Source organism: Amblyomma maculatum, chromosome 2 (genome assembly GCF_055883805.1).
Source record: "Amblyomma maculatum isolate TAMU_Amacu chromosome 2, ASM5588380v1, whole genome shotgun sequence".
NCBI classification, from domain to species: domain Eukaryota; kingdom Metazoa; phylum Arthropoda; class Arachnida; order Ixodida; family Ixodidae; genus Amblyomma; species Amblyomma maculatum.
In genome coordinates this window covers 179468781-179493252 of record NC_139345.1, presented here as the reverse complement: position 1 = coordinate 179493252, position 24472 = coordinate 179468781, and the positions used below count along the sequence as shown (strand labels likewise).

The 24472-nt window shown below is 46.3% G+C and overlaps 1 long non-coding RNA gene across 1 annotated transcript; it reads left to right on the top strand.

The window, feature by feature from the left end:
* The first annotated feature begins 6736 nt into the window (after window positions 1–6736).
* On the top strand, window positions 6737–19477 carry LOC146200525 (uncharacterized). Its single transcript, XR_014704832.1, has 3 exons — window positions 6737–6905; window positions 12357–12477; window positions 19338–19477. It is a non-coding gene; the product is annotated as an uncharacterized LOC146200525 (long non-coding RNA).
* The last annotated feature ends 4995 nt before the right edge of the window (window positions 19478–24472 follow it).

The window sequence follows — 24472 nt, the reverse complement described above, 5'->3', positions numbered from 1 at the left end:
CTTTTTTTTTTTATGTCGGAGCCTGCCAACAAGCGCTCTTAGAAAACAATGTCCGCGGCGGTAAATTATTCATAATTTCTCGCTTTCGAAAGCACCGATAAAACACATGCCTCCAGCCAGACCTATGTCAGCTGCGGCACAGAAAAAAGCTAAAGAAACGCCACTGGCAAAGATCTTAAGCTTTGCGCGCGTAGACGCGCGACCATCCCCCCCTCGTCCTCACTCTCCTTCTCTTGCTCCGCGTGCACGTGCGGCTGCCCGTGGCACGCGCTCCCGAGCGAGCAGGCTGCGCAGGCCTCGCAGACAGCCGTGCGCAGGGGCGGGTGCGGATGGGCGTAGGTTTTGTAGTTCCTCTCCACTCCGCTAGAAACCGAGCGCTGGCGTCGCGGAGCAATCTCCAGCTTGGGTTCCCTATCGGCGCAGCGACGCCTCGACGGCTCGACTGCTATATTATACGATTGCTCAGATTGTTCAGGAAAAGTACACAGGGGTAAACGCTAGTTCACCGTTAGACGCACACCACAGAACGAAGTCAGCTAAGCCTGAGCGTCGTCTTCTTCCCTACTTCCCATCAGCACGTCGTCGTCGTCTCGATACTGTGCTCCGTAACCATACTGATAGCGGGTGCTGCTATGCGTTCGAGTGTTGCGCCTTCTGGCAGCGCTGGTTGCCTGTTGCGATGATTGGCGCCATGGGTGTCGACTGGCGGCTCTGATGCGATGAAATAGTGATATATTGTTAAAATCCTACGCTTCGTCCCCACTGCTTTCCATCCCGGGATATCCCTCATCCCTCGCCTTCTGCTCCGCAGAACAACAGGTCAGATAGGAAGGTATCGAAGGGCTTTCTTTGTCTTTATGTGTCGAAAAACATCTCAAATGTGTTTATTATGCAGTGCATTAACAACACGGCGATGCTCTGCCAAACAGGACAGCTAGTACAGGTAAGAAAATTATCTATACTTCATCTCTTCACTGTGATCTTTGTTTTAAGACTTATAAGATTCCATTTTGCGTGACCTGCATGAGGATTGCGTTCATAACAATAGCAATAGGAAGTCGCTTGGTGTCTCGCTCTTTGAAGCCAGTCAACACGACGCACAGCGCGAAGCGATGCAAATATAACGTACGTAGTGCTACGTCATTGTTATTATGCCTCCTGTTGCGCCTGAGCATGCACCAAGCCCTCCGCCGCCGCCCCTGCTTTCCGCTTGAACACTTCCTATTACTCCCAAGGCTATCAGTTGGCCGCAGTCATCGGCGCCTTTCGTCTTTTCAGTTTTTCGGGAGAGGTCTCAAGAATGCTGTCATCATATTTATGGTTTGCAATAACTTAAGGAACAGCCACATTACTAGAGTTTGAAAGGAACAACACAAACGCCAACTAGTAACTGAGGGTTGTTATAAAGAGTCATGCAAAGCACATTCGAAGGCGGGAATTTGTGAGTTCAGCCACCTCTGCTGTTTACAAATGGTGCATGATTATGTTGCTGTGCAACTTGAAGCGAAATGAATGGCATTAAATAATCTTAGCGCTAACAGAAGAAAATGAAATTAGCAATATATTTATGCAAAGATTATAGGACAACAGCGTTTCGGCAGACGAAGAGGTTACATGGTGTCTTTCTATACCATTTTATACCATTTTATAGGATTTTATCATTTCCTGCCATTAGAGGGTGCTTACTCCTGCTGTTAATAAAAGAAACAGTCGGATTAGTACCTAACGAAGGCGCAACTAATGAATCGTCGACAGGAAATGCTCCTAAGATGAGTTATTTTGCCTTCGATAGCCATTTGTTGCTCTTATATAAGGAATGCAAATGCCCAGGAGTAGTCTCTCACAGGGCAAGAGCGTGATTCGTGCATTGTTACATCGAGGACATAAGAAACATGTCCGCGAGGACTACATTTAAATAAAACATTAGCAAACTGCATTACCCGGAAAGTTTGGAGCGTTCTTTAAAATAGCCCCACGTAAGAGCTGCTGAGAATCACAAGAATGCGGAACGAGGCTAGAAATCAAGGGTCCGTGCATTGCCGCGCAGATAGATTTTCTACATTTCATTCATCGTGCCAGAGCAGCAGAAAGTGTGGGAGAAATAGTTATAACAGTTATTACTTTCAATAAAGAACCTTAAGAATAACAACGGCCTATTGGTTTATTTCGCAATGTACTATGGGGGACAAAAGTGTCAGGGCCGCACGTCTAGCGAGTTTGGATTAGGAGCACAATGCAAACGAATTACCACGTCATTTCTCTAGCAGACAAGAAAGAACTAAAATCGAACTTCCATATTGAAAGCTATGGTCCGAGGTTGTTAATCGATACGAACGTTATACGCTCTGGTTGCAGTTTGCGTGGTCCGCACACTTTTGACCCCGATAGTATATCCCCCTTCACAATTAGAGGGAAAGCAGGAGCGCGTGCCCGCCGCGTGTTTTGCCGTGCTGTCGCCGAAAGCCTGGGAGAATCCACGGCAAAGGCTCATGCGCTAGTAAGCATGGTACGGACTTCTTTCTGCGAGCGCACCTCCGGTACCCAGTTACGATACCTCTCGGGTGCAGCGTTTCTGAAAGTACGCTGCGACCTTTAAGTTTTGAACGAACTCTTTTTAGCTACCAAAGAATGCCACTTTTTTACAGTTTTTTTTTCTTACAGAAATTCCCAGATTCATTATAAAATATGTATCCATAGCGGCCAGAATGCGTCTGCTGTCTTTCAATAGTTTCCTTGCCACAAGATACAGGTCGCTTACAGGCATGATTGCCATCATCCTGCACCTCGTTTCAAAGTTGTTGTTTTTTTTTTGAGCCCGACAATCAGACAGAGGAACACACAACGCCCATAAATTTCAATAATAGCAAAGCATTAGACGCAGAAAATATCCAGATAAAACCAGTGGAACATGCACTGCGCTTCATTGCATGTACGCTTGCGTAGATATTTAACTTCATGGTTGAAATGTATTTTTCTTCCGGAGGAAACGAAGGAACCAAATGCGGCTAAAGATGGTAATAAATATGTGGTATCCAAATGCAAGCGAATATAAGTGGTTCCTGTTTTCTAAACGATTACATACTTTGTTGTAGTCAATAGAACATTTTTAACAGAAGCAAAATTTGTCTCGTGCTGAGCGAGGTTTCCGAAAAGGCAAAGCGCCGGAAACGACCTTGCTGTGACTTCACGAACATGTCCGGCAAACTATTTTATATCCCTTCCCAAGGTATACTTCGCACACAAAAACAATCACGAGAAAGGTACACAACAAGCGCAGACCAGTTTTATACCCGTTCATATAAACCAGTTTTATATCCGGCACCTGCTTTGCAAGCAACCCTAACATTTCGCTTCAAATAAGATTGAGTGACAGCTCAATAATTATAGATAAATAAATCTTCAGCTTCTCAAAATTTCTTGCCAATACTTCTGACAGCACCAACTGACTGAATCGTACCTTTGATTTGAACATTATCGAAAATTAATCGCTGGTAGTCCTCAGTTTTGTCAAGTGTGTAAAACTATTCTCCCACTGTGAAATTTATTGGCACTGTAAAAAAAATTATTATACTACTAATTTGCCAACATCACAAACAGCAGAAATCCCTTATTTTCCTCGATTTCAAGAAAACATTTTGTCATTGGCGCAGTGTTACACTATCAGATTCTGTGACATTGGCCGCAAAAAGCATTCGCTTTGTTCAAAGCTCGGCAAACTGAATCCACTAATTGCTCTAAACGTGAACAGTCAGTTTTCCTGTGCGGCGAGATTCCCCATACAGCGTCAGCGCAAACTCATTTTAAGGAACGGCTGTGCCTGGTTGTCTAGCCAGAGTTGATATGCATTCAATGCACGGCGACCTGCCGGAGAGTACGCGGTCAGAGCTGCATTTAACTGGCTTAATCCTCGAGCCAAGTAAGACATAATGAACCATGTTGTGTCGCTATTGATACTAAAGTAGTGGAGGAGGAGGAAGATGAGGAGGAATGGCAGGGAGGTTAACCCTTAAAAGTAACCGGTTTGCTATCCCGCACTGGGGGAAGAGGGTGAGTGGATATAAAAGTTGTCAGAGAATGATGGTTGAAGTTAGTGCAGTCACATCACAGACATGCCACATCACGTCACAGTCATATCACTTAACACAAAAGTAAACTCAGTCTTTCGATTGAGCCTGTGCTTTTCATAAAGCGGAGCAGTGCCTGGGAGGCCTTCACCGCAAACGATCGCCGTGGCCAGGGACCTAAAATCTTCATTTCAGTCAATGGGCGTCCATCTAGATGCTCCAGCGTACGGCACAGACACTGTCTTTCCTCACTCTATATGGGGCACTCACAAAGAATGTGGCCTATAGAGTCGTCGCACCCACAGTTTGTACACGCAGGGCTGTTTGCCATGCCTATCATAAAAGAATGCGAGTTTGTGAATGCTACAGCAATCCACAGGTGGCACAGCAAAGTTTCCTCGCGTAGGGGTAGGCCAGGTGGAAGCCGGAGCTTCAGGTCAGGGTCCAGGGATTTTAAGCGGCAGTTCGCAAACTGGCCAGAATTCCACAAGGAGAGTGTGTGTTCTCGCGCAAGTGCCCGAAGCCTGCCCTGGAGGTCAGAGCACGAACCTGGCATCTGAGTTGGCTTAAGTGAGACTAAATTTGCCTGTCTGAAACTCGTATAAGAACGCGTACATTGTAGAAAAGGCGATAAGAAAAACATAGCTGTCATAACGCAACTGGTGGACAGCAAAAATATCAGGCCCATGAACACGGTACAACGCACATAGCGCGCAAAACGACGCCAGTAAATCTAAAGGGCAGGTGGCTGTGTGCCTTTTTTTCCTGAAATCTGCACTTTTTGCACTATTGGCCAAATATATTTTTTGTGCAATATTGGAACACCAAAAACTGTAAATCGCTAATGCATTGCGGAAAGCAAGTTTTCTTCGTCAACAAATCCGCCGTAAACTTGGAACCAGACCTACGCCGCGTTCGTTTCTGTGAGGGCCGCTGGCTGCCGATCCACACTATCGGAACGATGGTGGCGCCACATCTAGGTCGACCTCGCGGAGGACAGGAAATGATCAGTCGTTTCTGCTTGTACCAAATGGTGCGCCTAAGGCAGGCTGCTAGGCTAGCTGCTGTTTAATATCTACATAAATGATATAGTGCGTATTTATAATGCTGTGTAATTCATTATATTCACAGACGATAGCAGTATGCGTATCTCAGATCCTGTTACAAACGATTGAACTCCAAATTGAATTATTCACTTACAAACTGCAAGACTAATCTTGTTTAAATTGTCCCCATAATAATGTTAAAAAGTCAAAGGTTATAATTATACGCGCAAAAACAGGGGAGCTATATATGCTGCTTCACGTACATAAATATTAAAATCAAGACATTCACGTCCTCGATAACCAGTCCTTAGGATTACCTTTTCAACGCCCCTGAGATGAAATTACACTGTAGAAAATATATGTAATAAGCTCTTTTTGATAGCGGTAACGCTGTCAAGATGACGACGACTTCTCCCGACTCAGCTGAAAGTACAAGTTTATCACGCTCACTTTACATTTGTTTTGAATTACTGCAGCTTAGGTTTTGCGGCCACCGCAAGAAAGAAAAAACAATACTGGTTCTAAGAAGAAAATTATTTTTTATACTGCTAACATTCCTTACCGTCTTCCGACACAAACTGCTTTCCAGAATTGCAAAATTATGTTTTGAACAAATTCATATTTCCCGGATGTCGCACTCATTTTACCAGTCTTCTCAAAATTGTAGGGATGTCTTAATCAGCACTGTAAATTTAACGTCCGTATTAAATTCATCTCACATGCAGTGCCGATCTCTGTTGTTTCTGTTTTTTCAAAATAATTGTAAACTACAGCCACTTGGATCACAACTTGTCAGCAGCTCTTCAAAATACAAATTTCTGGCTATGTGAGATCTAGAGAGCTCGATATGTATTTTGTTAACGTATAGCTATCTTGTGTTTGCTTCTATGATATGTTATAGACGCATATGGATTCTGAATCCTTGTATGTTTAATTTCTTCCCACTTCTTATTCTTCTAACTGAATGCTTGCTTTGGATTTGTGAGCATACTACTGGTTTCTGTTCATAATTGGATTATGCTATTTTGTATGCACTTTGTTTATTCTGTCGCTAACTCAAATTCAGAGATTCTTAGGTTTCTGCCAGGCTGTTCGTAGAAACATTGAGCCCTCGAATATCTCCAGGATATATCTATTTGTTCTGGTAAAATTAATGTTAATTGAGTCGTTAGAAAGGGGACACATAGCAACTGTCGCTGTCTTACACTGCACCAAGTTTCATCTCTAATCAGAAAGTGTTCTGCATCTTTCAATCAGCATAACAAATGACTCATAATCTCCCCATGGCAAATACATAGACACATTAGAGATGTATATAAGCTTTTTCTGACTGCTGTGCTTAGCACATACGCACGAAACATTAAACGGCCTGTTGAAACAAGTCCTCGTTCTCATCCATCTATTCATTCACGCAGAAGGTTTCGGAGTCCACTATTTCGGACATTTTTGTACTGAACGTCTATTGGGGTTTGCGGTGAAGTGCAGGCTAGTTGGTTGCTCATTGGAATAAACAGCGCAAAGGACGAGGACAAAGATGAGAAAGCGCTATGTTAATGTCTTTCTCGTCGTTATCCTCATCCATCGCGCTGTTTATTTGAATCTATTGCGAACCTCATCAAAGCGGTTGAATGTAGTGGTCACAAAACACGCAGATTAGCCATTAAATCAGAAGAGTGACCATTGAAATATTTTCTCTATGCTGAACGTACAAGCTCCTGCTGACCAGGTGAATACAATGTGTTTCTCTACACCTTTGCAGGAGTCCGTTTTTTCGTCCTTGATATCAACATTCGTGGTAAGTCATCAGGTTTTTTTCTCAGGTGTATCAGGTGTATTCGTTATACTCGTGGGGCATGCGTAATTACGCACACCAAGGCTGCATTTTTGGAGCATACACAAAGGATGAGCTTGCTTTGCGGCCGGCTTTTTACGAGAAAAAGAAGCCGTATTTTGGCCACTGGCATGCACAAACCCATGCCACAGCTCGGGCGAATGGTGCGGAGTCTTCCGGCCGGTGCTAATGAAACAACGAAACGTTGCATGCCGTCCGGTTTCTGAGAATTTTCAATCTCTTCCACATTTAGCAAGTGCTGGGTGGGGACCACCTCTACGCCACGGTAAAAGAGGCTAGCACTTTGAACCCACTGGGGAACAAAAATTATAAAAATTTTGGTTGCACGTCGGACAATTTATTTAATATATATATATATATATATATATATATATATATATATATATATATATATATATATTATATATATACATATAGATAGATAGATAGATAGATAGATAGATAGATAGATAGATAGATAGATAGATAGATAGATAGATAGATAGATAGATAGATAGATAGATAGATAGATAGATAGATAGATAGATAGATAGATAGATAGATAGATAGATAGATAGATAGATAGATAGATAGATAGATAGATAGATAGATAGATAGATAGATAGATAGATAGATAGATAGATAGATAGATAGATAGATAGATAGATAGATAGATAGATAGATAGATAGATAGATAGATAGATAGATAGATAGATAGATAGATAGATAGATAGATAGATAGATAGATAGATAGATAGATAGATAGATAGATAGATAGATAGATTTGTGCTATACATCAAGAAATGTATAGGACAGACGTTTCTGGTCGGAGCGATGGTATGGCAACGAACTCTAAACCGACAAGTAATTCGAAAGCGCGAACGCTGCTACCCAATTATGATGCCGATAGTCAGTTTTTGACGATCGACATTGTCGGATGAGGTAGCATTCAATTATAACGACGCAGTGAATTGTCAAAAGGCAAAAGTGAAAAGTGAAAAATAAAATATGAGCAGCCGCTTGTCATTTAGCCGGAAGCGAGGCGATACTTTTAAGAAAAATAGTATCCAAAAGTCATCCCTTGTTATATTCTATTCAAAAGTTTACTTTCGAGAAAGATGAGAGCAGATCATACTAAATTTCGCATTCTTGCGGTTTCGAATCTTCAATTTTTAGAATTTGATAGTGATCGCGCTCGTGCCTTGTCGCACGTAGTGGTGGCTGATAGGCGTACCAGAATCACAGTGATAAGGCAGCATGCCGGCGGCTGCTAAAAAGACAAAAAATACAGTTTTGAAGGTTTCGTGGCAATATTGTTACGGGCGACGAAGAAGCGAGCAGTGGCGTGAGACCTCCTGCCCGCGCCACTGCCCTCTACAATTGTTCACCGCTATTGTCCTTGCCGCATGACATACACGCCACCACATCACACGCTCATTCACATCGAAAGCACGTACTGGCGACAAATTCAGACACATTCATTCCATCGCCTCAATTTGCCCACATCATTCACCCTATGGTCTTCCCATCGTACTGTACCACTTGTAATGCCACCCCATCCCCTATCTAGCATTACCTATGGAAGCGCCCTAATCTCATTCGCATTCCTCAAATCAAAAACCCTACCCCTTCCTTCTGGGAGGCCGCTCTTCTGTGCACGCAACCCACCGATCTGCTACGACTGCTAGAGAGGGTTAAGCTAGAGGGAACAGCCAGAGTCAGAGGGACTCCTGGACTAAGGGGTCTTCCTGGGAGTGTCTGACTTAATTTTCATTAAATAAAATTTTTCCTCCTCTTCCTCCGTAATATTACATGAGGTAACCGAGCAATTGTCTCAATAGTTGACGAGGAAGTTTCTAGATGTCGATGAGATCCATCGCATAGCGGTGGGCGTGACTGAATGGTTCAAGAGAGAAGAGGAAGAAGGCAAGCGCTTGCCGTCACGGTGATTCTGGGAGCCTTGCCCAGGACGCCTTCGGGTCACAGGTCGCCAAGATCCGTTGGTCCGAAGCCAAGGCACGCACCGCATTGTTAGGACAGGGATCTTGGTTTCATGTGTTGTGGCATATTGGGTCTTTGGTTGGCACATCGGGTCAGGGGGCTCACAGGGTCGTTCGGCTTTCTCGTTGTGTCTTGAGGTCGTATGGGTGGCTTCTCGGGTCAGTCCCTCCATCCTCGTGACGGGACCGTGTAACGAAGATGTCTCGTCGGGTCCGGCAGACTGGGAACCAGCTATGCGATATCTCTTAGACCTTCTGCCGACGGCGCAAGAAGACACAGGGCGCCGATGCTCCGGGCAAAGATGAGGAGTGATGATGACATACCCCGCACCTCCAACCAAAATGTTACGGGACCGCAAGCCAATGAGTATAGAGAACAGAGAAGAGAGAGATGATCTCTGATGACCGTGAGATTATTTTATTGAATCGTGGCGGGCATAGCGCGCACTCCTGCTCGCGCTCCTCCCCGCTTTGTCCTCTTCCGTAACAGCATGGCCGCTTTTCGAACAAAAACGACAATTTAATCTCGTCTTCAAGTCTTCATTATAATAAAGTTTATGTGCTGTATTAGGTTAGACCAAGAAGTACACTATGGTCCGGATAATTGAAAACCCAGTGATTTTCTTTGTTTTGGAAACAGCTCCTCTAACTCTGCTTTAGAGCATGTTCAGTGACAGTGTATGAGTTTCCTATCATCAAGAGAATTTCCGCGGAAAACCTTCTGTATTAGGAATTCTATTTGTTTTAGATTTCTGTTAAGCAAGAAGGGAAAATAGAAATCTGTGGACACGGCTTCATTACCAGACCATTGACTGGTTTACTGCGAACCACCGTCGTAAGGCACATGCAAACTACACACACACACACAAACACACACATGTATATATATATATATATATAAACTAAACCCACGACCTCCGAAATCGCGTCCGGTGCTCTTCCAACTGAGCTACATCGGCCGCTGTCCCCCCTGCTACTTTCTTGGGTATTAATGTTGCCTGTATACGAAACTTGAGAGTGTTCACCAGCGTCACCCTCAGTTACTAATATCTGTGATTATCTCAGTAATAATTAATAACAAAATGCATAAAGTACAATCCCCAATGCTTTCCTTGGCCTCGCCGACTGTTCTCTTCTTTTCTTCATGTATTATAACGAGCACCCTCATTGCCCTTCATTTATCTGCTTGTAGCTTACAGGGATCTCGGTTCTGGCAGTCTTGAAGCCACAGGTAGCGTAACAGGGTTCTAGCACACCTTTCGCCCTCGCTCTGGATCACGTTCTACATGACGCTGGCGGTTACACAGGACGTTCCACGTCCGCCTCTATGGTTGAGGGTGACGCTGGTGAACACTCTCAAGGTTCGTATACAGACAACATTAATACCCAAGTAGCAGGGGGACAGCGGCTGATGTAGCTCAGTTGGAAGAGCACCGGACGCGATAGTCGGAGGTGGTGGGTTCGGTTCCCACCATTGGCACGTTGTTTTTTCTTCTACTTTGTGTTTAATTTTCATTTCCCTAAACAGATTAGATAACTAATTTCTGTGATTATCCAAGTAATAATTATAAAAAAATACATAAAGTATAATCCCCAATGCTTTCCTTGGCCTCGCCGACTGTTCGCTTCTTTTCTTCACACACACACACACACACACACACACACACACACACACACACACACACACACACACACACACACACACACACACACACACACACACACACACACACACACACACACACACACACACACACACACACACACATATATATATATATAGAGGAAAGAAGCCAACAGTCGGCGAGGCCAAGGAAGCCATTGTACCTGATTTGTTTATTTTTTTTGCTTCGGTAATCACATAAATTAGTAATGTAATCTGTCTAGGGGAAAGATAAACACAAAGTAGAAGGAAAAAAACTACGTGCCGATGGTGGGGACCGAACCCACGACCTTTGAATATCGCGTCCGGAGCTCTTTCAACTGAGCTACATCGGCCGCTGTCCCACCTGCTACCTTCTTGGGTATTTATGTTGTCTGTATACGAACCTTGAGAGTGTTCACCAGCGCCGCCCTCAACCATAGCGGTGGACGTGGAACGTGCTGTGTTACCGCCAGCGTCACGTAGAACGTGGTCAAGAGCTAGGGCGAAAGGTGTGCTAGAACCCTCTTATGCTACCTATGGCTATATATATATATATATATATATATATATATATATATATATATATATATATATATGCGAGAACATTTAACGTACTTGGCTGCTTAAAAAAATTATAGAGCGAAGGGTGCGCTTCAATTAAAGAAACATTTTATATATATATATATATATATATATATATATATATATATATATATATATATATATATATATATATATATATATTTGAGTGAAAGAAATCAGCTTCGACCTTGGCTCTGCGGCTCTTAGCGGCGGGCGAATATGCCTGTGCAAGTCTTAGCCCGGGTCAGTCAGCAGACGTACGTGACAGCTGAAGTTGCAACAAGTAAGGCGAGCTCACTGCAATAATCTCGCCAACGTATCACCGATGGTTGCATGAAGTAGCTCATCCATATAAAGAGTAATATTTTTCCAGCTACAGGCCCCTGTTAGGACGCCTGCTAACAATATTGAGCTAAAGAGAACATTTAGGTGCTTATTTCAAAGTGAAGAACGGCTGAAAGTTACTTTAACTGTATAAGGTCGCATATGAGCAGCCAAACGTGACACATAATTAATGGTATAAAATGCTTTTTGAAGCTGAAAGAAGATCCGATTCTTACACTCTTTTCGCTTTTTATAATGAAAAAGTAGCGGATGCAGAAAAAATACACTCCATCTTGAAGTAACACCACCTTATACACGCCAGAGAAGCGTATAATCGAAACGCACACAACATGCAAGTTTTTCAGTTTATCTTTCGTAATGCCTGCGTGAAGAGCGGCCCATATAATAACCCTTTCTTGACGGCTCTCACAGGTGCCCAATCGCGAACTCATAACGCAAAACGGACCACAGAACGAGAGGATCGCAAAAGCGCTTTTGCGAAATAAATAAAGAATACCAAGTTTGGTCTTCGTCTCTCAAAGCGCGCACCCGCACACCACCAAATAGCCGGCGTGATACGCACATACTCACATACGCACAGAATGATGCCCGCCTTTGATCTTAAGAGCTTCGACTTGCGCTAAAGAGGAGCCGATGTGCTAAATTTGGTTACTCAACCACATATAATCGGTGCGACCAAAGATATCTCTCTAGGTTTAAGAACTCTCGTTCCATTCCCGAGTATGATCACCGTAATCTTACTGATGCTTAGCAAAAAGCAACACAAAATACGGCTTCGATATACTGTGCTGCTCCTTTGACCATTGTAATTTCATGATGAGCAGACGATTTGGTTCTTCTCAGTGCCTGGTGCAGGAAGTGCTCACGACCAGCCCGATCGAACTTCTGCGTAGGACGTACTGCGACACCTTGGACACCCTGGCTTCCCTGAACCCTTTTTCAGCATTTGTGACCAACCCACTGTGTTAGTATTGCTGCATTTGATATCTTTGAACATGTAAATTGCTTTGAGGCGGGTGCGTGCAACTAGTCCAAAAATGCCACTTAACATTTCACTGTTTACGGGCTCAACGTTGGACCACGATTCCTTAATGCAGAGCCGAAGAAATTAAGGATCCTTTTACGATCTAGTCTTGTTTCGTTCAGAGCGGCTTTGAAAATCGTGCTTTATTATGAGATTAGATTTTTGCGACCTAAGGAGACGCTGATCTGTGTCACGTTTGCTTGTTTCACGCTTTAAAGGAAAGTTTTACTAGCCTCATCAAGCCAAAGTCATCGGTGCCGCAATGTGACCCCAAGTGCGGGGCGATGAGCTGGCACCACCCGCTACATCTTCTCCTTCGCACTTCAAGTGCATGGAGCAAGTGGCGCTCGTTTCTTCTTCTTCACACAACTGGCAATTTTTGTTTGTACGGTAGATATCTCTACAAACATACAACATTGCCTGACACAATGCCACGCAGTCTTCCTCTCCTCTGCCCTTCCCTCCACCGCCTCCACTACCCATGTGGCTCGGCTTCTGGGATCTCCCCTTCAAAAATCTGTCTACACCTTCGTGTCGTCTAGATAAGGATGTGGCGTCCTTGAGTTTCGCAGACAGCCATGGTGGAGGCGCACGAGGAAAAAAATATTTCGGCTACGTTTCAATGACGTTTGCAGACAGCCATAGACGAGTCTGGTCTGAACATAATTAATCGAGGTTCTTCCCTGTAAACAAGGTTCAGGCTTGTATGAGTCGAACCTGGCTTAAAACCACTGCATAAGCAAGCATGCCAAAGCTTTAGCTGACATAACGCGGCTTTGCCGAGTTAAGCCGCAGCCTTTTTTTATATACAATTCGGCAGTATATGAAAAGGTCGTTCTACAAAACGCACCGTCTCTTTCTAGCTGTTGTTTATACGACTGTAAACAAAATAGCACATTTTCCGTGTGTGAAACAGGCATTCAGCTCTGATATGTTCAGCGCCTAATGCTCTGAAGAGGACGACAACCATGTTCAACGCGCGTGACGGTCAGGAACGAAAACGACAACGAAGCTCTCTCTCCGACGCTCGGGCGTGCGCTTACAGAAGTGCAACGACTGATCCCAGAACGTTGCACTGACTGTTCACGGCGTAGCGCCCTGTTCAAGAACTCCTATTACAAGTGGTGGAGGTGACAGCCATCCCCTCAACCTGGAGCTTCGCAGCCGAGCTTTGCCTACCACTTACGCGATGCCTCAGACCGCCAACCAACCGCCAACCCCATCGCCTGTCATGTGTCCTGGTGCAGCGCGTCAGCGCGACCCAGCCATCTTCAGCGGCACCGATTACACGGATGTAGAAGACGGGTTGGCGTCGTATGGACGCGTAAGCGCGTACAACAAGTGGGACGACAACATGAAGCTCACAAACATCATTTTTTATTTGGGCGACGTGGCCAATCTATGGTTTCGCAACCATGAGAGTGACATCCCTACCTGGGCGGCCCTCAAGACCAGCCTGACCGAAGTTTTCGGCCGTCCCGCTATACGTAAGCTTCGCGCCGAGCAATGCTTGCAATGTCGGGCGCAACAAATCGGCGAGAACTCCACCAGTTTCATAGGAGATGTCGTCGACCTCTGCAAGCACGTCGACCCTACCATGAGCGACGCCGAGAAGATCGGGCACATTATCCAAGGCATTGACGATGACGCCTTCCATATGCTCGCCGCCAAAAATCCACAAACTGTGTCCGATGTTATCAGCTTCTGCCAAAGCTTCGATGAGCTGCGCAAAAGGCGGCTTTCCACACGACGTGCTGGCCTTCAGCAGGCCACCCTTTCCAGCTTGGCTCTCTCCAGGCACGGTGCCCTGGATCAGGAGTCGCTCATTCAGCAGATTCAGCAGTTTGTTCGTGAGGAAGTCGCACGCCAGCTTTCTTTATCTACCTGCCCCTCAGCACCTGCGCCTGCGCCGCCGCTCAATCCCACCCTTCAGCGTGTTATACAAGAGAAGGTAGCTGAGGTTCTGCCTTCACCTCCTCAGCAGCCCCTGAGGGCGGCTCCTCTCACGTACGCTGATGTTTTGGTGCGGCCACCACCCCCTTTCGCCCCTGTATACAGCCGGCCTCCCCTCCTATACGAGCCTCGGGGACATCAGCAACCTCAGCAGCCTATAATCCCCCCTTATCGTCCGGTTCTCCGCCGTCCATTACAGCCACAGCCTTCCAACCCCTGGCGCACACAAGACAACCGACCCATTTGCTACGCCTGTGGAGTCGCCGGCCATGTGGCTCGTTTGTGCCGCAATCGTGGCCCTCGTCCCTACGACTACACCTGAGCCGATGTACAATCTTACCCCGTCCCCCTCGCCCGTGTTCCCTGAGCCTCCTCCGCAGTCCTCTTCAAGTTACGATCGCCGATCCCACCGCTCGCCTTCACCTGGCCGTCGTTCCCGTTCTCCGATGCTTCGCCGTCAATCAGCCGTTCACACGGAAAACTAACGGCCGCAGTTCCGGAGGCAAGAACTGCGCCATCAGGGACTAACACAAGACCTTTTTCAGTACCAGCCAACATTATTACCGTATTCATTTAGGGAGTTCCTGTCGAAGCACTTGTAGACACTGGCGCAGCCGTATCAGTTCTTAATTACACCCTCTGCCGCAAACTCAAAAAGGTAATGATGCCGCTTCCTGCCGTTTCTCTTCGCACCGCCAGCGCTCAGGACATTCGACCATTAGCCGCCTGCACCGCCCGCCTTGTCATCGACGACGTTCAATACACAATAGAATTCATCGTCCTCGCCCGCTCATCACACGACGTCATCCTTGGTTGGGACTTCCTCTCCAATCATAACGCCACAATAGACTGCGCCCGTGCTCAACTTGAGTCATCACCCCTCAGTGACACTTCTTTCGACGCATCCGCTGCTGCTGCCGCTACCGTGCACGTCGCAGAGGACACCGACATTCCGCCTTTCTCCTCAGTGCTTGTGCCTCTTGTGCTGCTCTTTCCGACGCCACTGTTATCTACACACCCTCGTTACGATGCGCTGACCAAAAATCCGTGTTGCTGCCCCATGCAGTGCTAACAATTTTTCGCAGCTCAAGTGCTATTTTTGTTTCTAACCCGTGCCCCTGCCCAACTAATTTACTCCGTGGCCAGTCACTGGCGATTCCACTCCTACCTATCGCTTCGTCGATAACACTGCCGGCCTTCATATCAGCGCCATAAAGCCTCTTCCTGTCGCCACTCCATCTTCCCTCGCAGTTTTCCACCGGTCCATCGACGCTGGCCGGACGCCCTTACAACGAGCCCAGCTTGTCGCCATCCTACAATGTTTCGCGGCTTCGTTCGACTCCCAGCAACCTTCGTTGGGGCGCACAACTGCCGTTACCGCATTGATACCGGCACGCATGCCCCTTTGCGCCAGCGTCCGTACCGTGTTTCAGCCGCCGAGCGCCGCCTTATTGACGAACAGGTGACTGACATGCTCCAGCAAAACGCGATCCAACCGTCGAACACCACTTGGGCGTCTCCGATCGTCCTGGTCAAGAAAAAAGACGGTTCCATCCGATTCTGTAGAGACTTCCGCCGACTGAACAAGATTACGCGCAAGGACGTTTATCCTCTCTCTCGTATCGACGACGCCCTTGACTGCCTGCAGGACCTGAGTTCTTTTCTTCAATAGACCTGCGTTCCGGCTATTGGCAGGTGCTGATGGCAGAGGCCGATCGCCTAAAAACCGCTTTCGTCACACCCCATGGGCTCTATGAGTCTAATGCCATGCCATTCGGACAATGCAATGCCCCTGCCACATTCGAACGCATGATGGACAACCTACTCAGAGGGCTCAAATGGCACACTTACCTTTGTTACCTGGACGACGTTGTCATCTTTTCCCCCGATTTTCCATCTCACCTCCAGCGCCTTAAGACAGTTCTCCGATGCCTGACCGATGCTGGCCTCCAATTATATTCAAAGAAGTGCCGTTTCGGAGCACGACAGCTAACAATTCTCGGGCATGTCGTCTCCAAGGATGGCGTTCTTCCCGATCCGGCAAAACTGCGCGCTGTGGCAGACTTTCGAAAGAACTCCGCAGCTTCGTCGGCCTCTGCTCGTACTTCCGCCGCTTCGTTCGCAATTTCGCCACAATCATCAACCCTCTCACCAAGCTTCTGTCCAGCCACCATCTTTCAGCCTCGTCTCCACACTGGATGATGCCTTCCCAACACTCCGCCACCTTCTGACGACTACGCCAATCCTGCGTCATTTCGACCCTGCTTCTCCCACGGAAATCCACACTGATGCCAGCGGTGTCGGCCTCGGCGCAGTACTTGCTCAGCGGAAGTCTGGCTTTGATGAGTACGTAGTCGCTTACGCCAGTCCGACCCTAACAAAAGCTGAAGCAAACTATTCCGTCACCGAGAAAGAGTGTCTCGTTATCATCTGGGCAATAGCAAAATTTCGCCCCTACTTGTGTGGCCGTTCTTTTGATGTCGTTACCGATCATCACTCCCTCTTCTGGCTGTCTTCTTTGAAAGATCCTTCTGGTCGACTGGCCCGTTGGGCTCTGAGGCTCCAAGAATACGGTATTAACGTCATCTATCACTCTGGCCGTAAACATGCCAATGCTGATGCTCTCTTACGTTGTCCATTGCCGTCTGAAGCCACTCCTGCTATATCCGTTCTACATGCCACCGACATGCCCTCCAATATGACTTCCGAACATCGCGAAGACGCATGGATCGCTTCAATCCTGTTTTTTTTTTATCTGGCTGCGCTTCACGACCTCCTTGCCGCGCTCTCCGTCGCCAGTCTCACCATTTCGCCATCAGAGACGAGCTCCTCTACCGTAGGAATTACCTTCCGGATGGTAGAAAGTGGCTGCTTGTAATTCCGACCCATCTGCGCTCTGTGATTTGCTCCCATTACCACGACAATTCCCAGTGTGCCCACGCAGGCTTATTGAAAACCTTCACTCGCCTGCGACAGTGGTACTACTGGCATGGGATGTACCGTTATGTTCGTCAGTTCGTCCTGTCCTGCCAAGAGTGTCAGCGCCGAAAACACCCACCTCACCAGCCCGCCGCTCCTCTCCAGCCGCTGACCTGTCCAGCTCAGCCCTTCGAGCGAGTTGGAATCGACCTGTACGGCCCGCTTCCTAGCACATCAACAGGCAATCGCTGGATCATCGTTGCAACTGATCATCTCACACGCTACGCCGAAACGGCGTCTTTGCCATCTGCTAAGCCCAAGACATTGCCTCCTTCATCCTCCGTCACATCATTCTTCGCCACGGGGCTCCCAAAGAATTGCTGAGTGACAGAGGTCCCGCTTTCCTTTCTGAAGTTGTCGAAGCGGTTCTTAGAGAATGCAAAATCGTTCATCGCGCCCCCTACGCGTATCATCCGCAAAGAAATGGAATGGTTGAGCGTTTTAACCGCACTATGGGCGACATGCTGGCAATGTATGTCGCTTCCGACCACTCCAACTGGGACCACGTTCTTCCATTCGTCACATTCGCTTATAACTCTGCCACTCAAGCAACCACAGGATTCTCGCCATACTTCCTTATGTACGGTCGTGAGCCCTCTTGTACCAAGGACACCATTCTCCCTTACCAACCGGATTCTTCCGAATTCACGACTGTTTCACAAGCTGCAACTTATGCCGAAGAATGCCGCCAGCTTGCCCGGTCCTTCACTTCTCACGCCCAGAAAAAGCAGAAAACCACATGAGATCAAACTGCACTTCTTCCTACTTACCATACAGACTCTTGGGTCTGGCTATGGGAGCCTTCCTTCAGTCCAGGCCTTTCATCCAAACTTTTGAGCAAGTATCAGGGCCCCTACCGTATTGTCAAGCAAACATCCCCCGTCAACTACCTCATCGAACCCCTTACGCCATCCACTGACCACCGTCGTCGCAATGGTGAAATAGTACACAGGACCCTGCCATCGTCACATCACCATAATCAGCCAAGATGACGTCTTTTCGCCCGGGGGAAGTTGTAAAACAGGTATTCGGCTCTGATATGTTCAGTGTCTGATGCTCGGAAGAGAACGACAACCATGTTTAACGCGCGTGACGGTCAGTAAAGAAAACGACAACGAAGCTCTCTCTCCGACGCTCGGGCGTGCGCTTATAGAAGTGCAACGACTGATCGCAGAACGTTTCATTGACTGTTGACGGCGTAGCGCCCTGTTCAAGGACTCCTATTACACGTGTCTGTTAATCACATTCTCCAGAAAGGATGCATTGAGGCACTGGTGTAGCCGTTCTGGAGTTTTCTGGGGAGTGTGAGCTTATAGGCACGGGAATGAATCTTGAAGGGAGCGATGTCTAAAGTGCAGTTTTCTGCAGCGACCTACTTCAGAGCTGCTCCATCTTTACGCATCGTTGTATTGGCCATCATCTCAAACAAACCTTGAGGAAGCTAAAATCTATATCAATATGAAATGAACATATCTAATAGCAACATTTTATTCGCACATGTAAGCACGGTATTGAAAAAAACCTACTTCTTGAAGGTTTTTTCTGTGTATGATTCACGTATCTGGTGCCTTCTTTTCGGTTTTGCAACAATTATTTCCAATTGGCAATATCGCTCCTAGATCGGCAGGAAATTTTGGGGCCCACAAGCTCTCTCGACAAACCGCCGCTTTACCGAGCGTGACAGCGACACAGAGCTTTGAAAATACCTAAACGGGCTTGTTATTCCATTGTGCAGAACACTGTATGCTTCTGAGTTGTTACAGCCTTACTCTCATTCCAGGTGCCATGCAATTCATTGCTCTATTGACTGCTCATTCAGCGTGTCTCATTTGAACCTCTTTGTTGATGCTGCTTCGATCTCCTTACAGGTGGGTGAGCGTAGACGTCAACAGGATCTTCGCTGCTGGCAGCGGCGCTCTTCTCTTGCTAACCCGGACGCACTGGCGTGCCAGCAGCCGCAAAACTACTTTGCGGAGTGTTTTGCTTTTCAAGACAGGGTTCCTCCCACGACACTGTTTTCTGTCATAAAGCAGAGAGCGTATTTATTTTGTCGGAATTGTGCAATAAACACTATTAAATATTGCTTTATTATTCAAAATCATTTTGTAGTGAGAGCTGCATTGGCCATAGTCTCGCCATTTTGCCGTGCCTCTCCGTGCCTGGCCGAAGAGCGAAGAAAGAAGTCGTGGTAGCCAGTAGCTGGCAACTGACATGGTCCAGCACTAACTGGACGTAGGGCTTCCTGACATTGCGTTTGGCAGGAGTTGCCAACTCGCTCATCTCCTTTCATATGGGAGGGTGATATCAAAATCAACCTGCCAAAACCCTTGCATTGATGTTATTCCGAGGCCACGCAGGCACGTTCACAGGGCTTGGTCAAATCGGGGCTTTATATGTTAGCTGGTAGCTTACGGTCATCGTGAAGGTGAGAGTGAAAACAGATAAAGAGATGCCGTAGTGGAGGGCTTCTGATCACCGCGCGAGAGAGGCTTACGCCTCATCGCACTTAAGTTGTCCATAGTGCCACCTATGCATAATAAACTGAAATTATAGTGTAAGCTATTATGTGCAAAAGCCATGTCTTCAGTTATAAGCCGAACCTTAACGTAGCCATGCAGAGAGCTCTCGCTTATCTCTAGATTTAACCACTAACTCAACCTCAGCTAAATTTTTATAACACTGCTTCTTTAAGTTCCGTACAGGGCCACATGCCTGTTTTTTCTGGCTTGTAGAGCCAATTTTCCGCTAGTACTTTAGATGCTTCTCATGAATTGTGAGCAAGAATTTTTTGCTTCTCCCACTGAGGTATACGTGCGGGCTTGTAAGTGATCGACGTTTAACTGCAGCGCAACAGATGAGGTAGACAGCGGAATCGAACAACCGCATTTGAGGCAGCTGTATTGCTCTAACTATCAATATACATACTGAAGAGCTGTGCACATTTAAACCATCTTTAGAGCAACTTGCGTTTTTTCTTGCGAGTTTCTCAAGACGTTAACGGAATCTCAAACATCATGCGGGCGGTAGATAGGCGATTGCATGCGCGTGCATATAGGTGGCTGAAAGATTCCTCGCACTATTCTCTCACCTGCTAAAATACAGAGCGCCGAAGCTCCTAAACTACGAATCAATAAATTTACTCTTATCACTGAAAAAAAAAAGATTGCGAAAATAAAAGCTCGCAGGACGCTGCGAATCTATGACCAGATTACGAGGAAAGCGGGTAATTAGAAGATGTGTGAATTCACGTGCCTAAAAGAAGCATTCAGTACACAAATATGGGTCTACAGAAGCCCTTCGCACAGTGCCTGAAAGCTCGAAAAGCGCCTTACTGCGTTGCGCTAGCCCACCACCAGCCGCCGAAACAAAAGGTGCGCAATGCGGCGGGATCATGGGATCAAATTTGTCGGGGTCGATTCTCCTTGGCTTTAAGGCGATGAGAGGGACCGCGACTTGCTGAAAACTACGAAATCAAACCTTACCGAAATATTTACTCATTTCAGAGAGCAGCAGCAGAGGCGGGTGGCTTTAAGACTTTGCGACGGCTATGAGTATGTTAAAGGGACACTAAAGACACCCAAAGATGCTATGAAAATCTAATAAACTGCATTTGGTGACACTGTCGCCGCATATCCGGCAGCAAAAAATAGAATAATTGCTGAGATATTTCGATGAGAAGTTGAGGTTTTTTCTTGTTCTCGCCGGTCGAATTCAAACTGTCCCCTACGACTACGTAGTCGGGGTAGAGTGACGCACACTATGACGTAAGCGGAGACTCCGTGATTGCTAGCGAGCCGGCCCGGCCCGCTGCGTCGCATCCCTCAGGGGCCAACATGGCAACAGCGTACTCGCAATCGACCATCGACTCGCAATAAGTGACGGCAACAGCCGAAATAAATAAAACGATGAAGAGAGTAATTTACCGAGCGATGGACCCATAAAGGAAGAAAAAAAACCACAGAGCGCCTGTAATGCATAATAATTTACATGTCTCCAGAGCCTGCGTACAAACCGCGCCCTCGGTCATCGCAACACTTCCCGAAATGTTTACATACAAGTAAGATGCGGCGTAGCCGATTGGTTAGCGCCGAACTGTACGGAAAAAGCAGTGACGCGTTCGAATCTCGCCGATGGTGGCTTTCTTTTTTTTTTCTACAAATAATTTTTTTTACATTTCTTAATATATTTGCGGTGCTTCGTTATTTTTAGTTTTTACTTTTTACCCGAGGCCCTTTTTTTCGCCGGGCGACCAGTGCAAGAGATCGACGCTCTCCTTGGTTATGAGCGGCAAGTATGCCCCCTTTTGTTGAAGGTCTGGTTGCCACAGTATGTGGGTCAGATGTGTCATGATCTAGGGAACAATTGAAAGATAATACGTTTTTCCTTCGGCACTTAGCATATGTATGCTTTTCGTTGCGTACGTAGCTGCAGTCGAGTGGTCAGGTCAGGGTTAACGGGAGCTCGCAGTCGAAGCGGCGACGGCGGCGATAGGTTGGCTCAGAAGTGTGAACGAAGGAACGTGTCGGCGGCAGCGGATTTCGCTCGCTCGCGCCTCCGAATGCTCAAATGTGAACGAGTGATCAGGCGAATGTGCCGCTCCAAGCTCGTAATTTGGGCGCGGCAGGTCCAAACCTGAAACTATCCGAGCACGCACGAAGTGCCTGAGCCGGAGCATAACCGAAACTGAAAGGGGCGGCTGTGGCGCCTCCAACTATATATTTGTATTTGCCTTGCAACGTTTACGTTGTCTTTTCGCCGTCGTTTACGCATGATAAATGCATGTTATCATATTCGAGACAAAACATACGCCCGCATTCAAACGGGCAACGTAATTCGCATTTGTCAGCCTCCGGGATCCCGAGCGCGTCACGTGATTTGTAGTTGCGAGTTTCGGCTGTGTCGGCGATACCTGTATTTCTGTTCTTCCTCTTTACTACCTTATAACAGCTTTGTTTTCAGTAAGAGTAGATTTTTTTGTAATCAGGAATTGGCATTCTATCGATGCAAGCCCACTTCAGTTTTCTCTTTAGTGTCCCTTTAATGTATTTTCTGCCATTTTGAAGGATATCGATTTCTAAATCGCATGACCAATGCATGTTCTGATGCAGGGCATACCTTCATTAGGGTCACCATCCGCTGAGTGCTTACGGAAGTTTCTTGTGCAGTCCAATAGGCAACTTAGACAGGATTTGATTTTTGGAGCAGTATGCAAACGCCGGGGCAAAGAAAAAGAACCCCGCGGTATAGCATACGTTGACAGATCTGCGTGTGCATACACGTTGCTAATCGGCTGCTACTATGTGTGGATCGCATATCGTTTATCAGAGTGCAACCCTTATGCGCCCTTTGGGCAGTTGAGCCGCGTCTTCATTGGCGCTGATTTAACCGAGCAGAAGAGAGTCACAAGCAAGAGATAATTTCTCAGACAAAGACAAGAGCTCATGGCTGTTCTTTCCCTTAGAAATTCTCATTGGCTATCAAGAAAAGGTGTTTTGTACATACATACATACATACATACATACATACATACATACATACATACATACATACATACATACATACATACATACATACATACATACATACATACATACATACACACATACATACATACATACATACATACATACATACATACATACATACATACATACATACATACATACATACATACATACATACATACATACATACATACATACATACATACATACATACATACATACATACATACATACATACATACATACATACATACATACATACGTACGTACGTACATACGTACATACATACATACATACATACATACATACATACATACATACATACATACATACATACATACATACGTACGTACGTACGTAATGTTAGTAATGTAGAAACAAAAATTTAATAAATATAATGATGGTATAGTTCACCAATCTAAAACAATATAGCATGATAGCTACTGCTACCTCCCTGTTTCAAAGGGGACGCTCCTATACTCCATTCATCCATTATCCAGAATCAGTCAGCCGAGTGGCGTCGCTAAAAGTCAGACGTACTAGCTTCGGCAGAAGTGACAACTGTTCTCTGCGAGTGTCGCACTTGCAATGACTGATTTTTGTGAACAGTGTGCGGCGGTGAAGTTTTGCTTTCTGCTAAAACAAAATGAAACAGGAACTCTTGAAATGTTGAAAACGAAATACAACAGTGATGCTATGGGGAAAACTCAAATGTTTGAGTGGTTTTCTTGTTTCGTAAATGGTAAAATGTCAATTGATAACCAACCTTGTTCTGGTCATCCTTACACGGCCTGAACACATGAAAATGTTGAAAAACGTTGTGCAATCATCCCCGAAGATGCATGACGGACGATTGGGTCTGCGTACCTGGGTGGGGGAGTAGGGGAACCTCCTGTATCGGCGGCTATAAAGTTTTAAATAATAATAATAATAATATAGAAATTGCGGAGCTGTCGGTAGTGACTTGGAATTCAATTGAGCGAATTTTAACAGAATACTTGGCAATGAAAAAGGTGGCTGCCAAATTTGTGCCACGACTGCTGACTGCTGATCAAAAACAAGGTCGCGTGGAAGCATGCTGTGATTTGAAACAACCGTCTGGAAATTTTCCCGGCTCGAACCCGACCTCGGCGGCTGCGTTTCGATGGAGGCGAAACGAAGTGGCGTCCGTGTGCTGTGCGATGTCAGAGCACGTTAAAGATCCCCAGGTGGTATCTTGGCTTCGTATACTCCTCGAAGCGAGCGACAGATTTAAAAACCACGAAGAAAACAAGACCAGACACAAAATTATATGGGTACCGGGGCACATGGGGGTGGCAGGGAACCAAGAGGCTGACAGGATAGCTCGAGCATACACTACTTTCCGAGCATCCGACGGGTCCGCGGAACTTTTGCCAGCACCCAAGGCATACTCGGCCATACTAGAAAACTATAGAGGAAGAAGAATGCGATATCCCCCACCGCACAGTTCTCTCACCAGAGAGGAAACTGTCATATG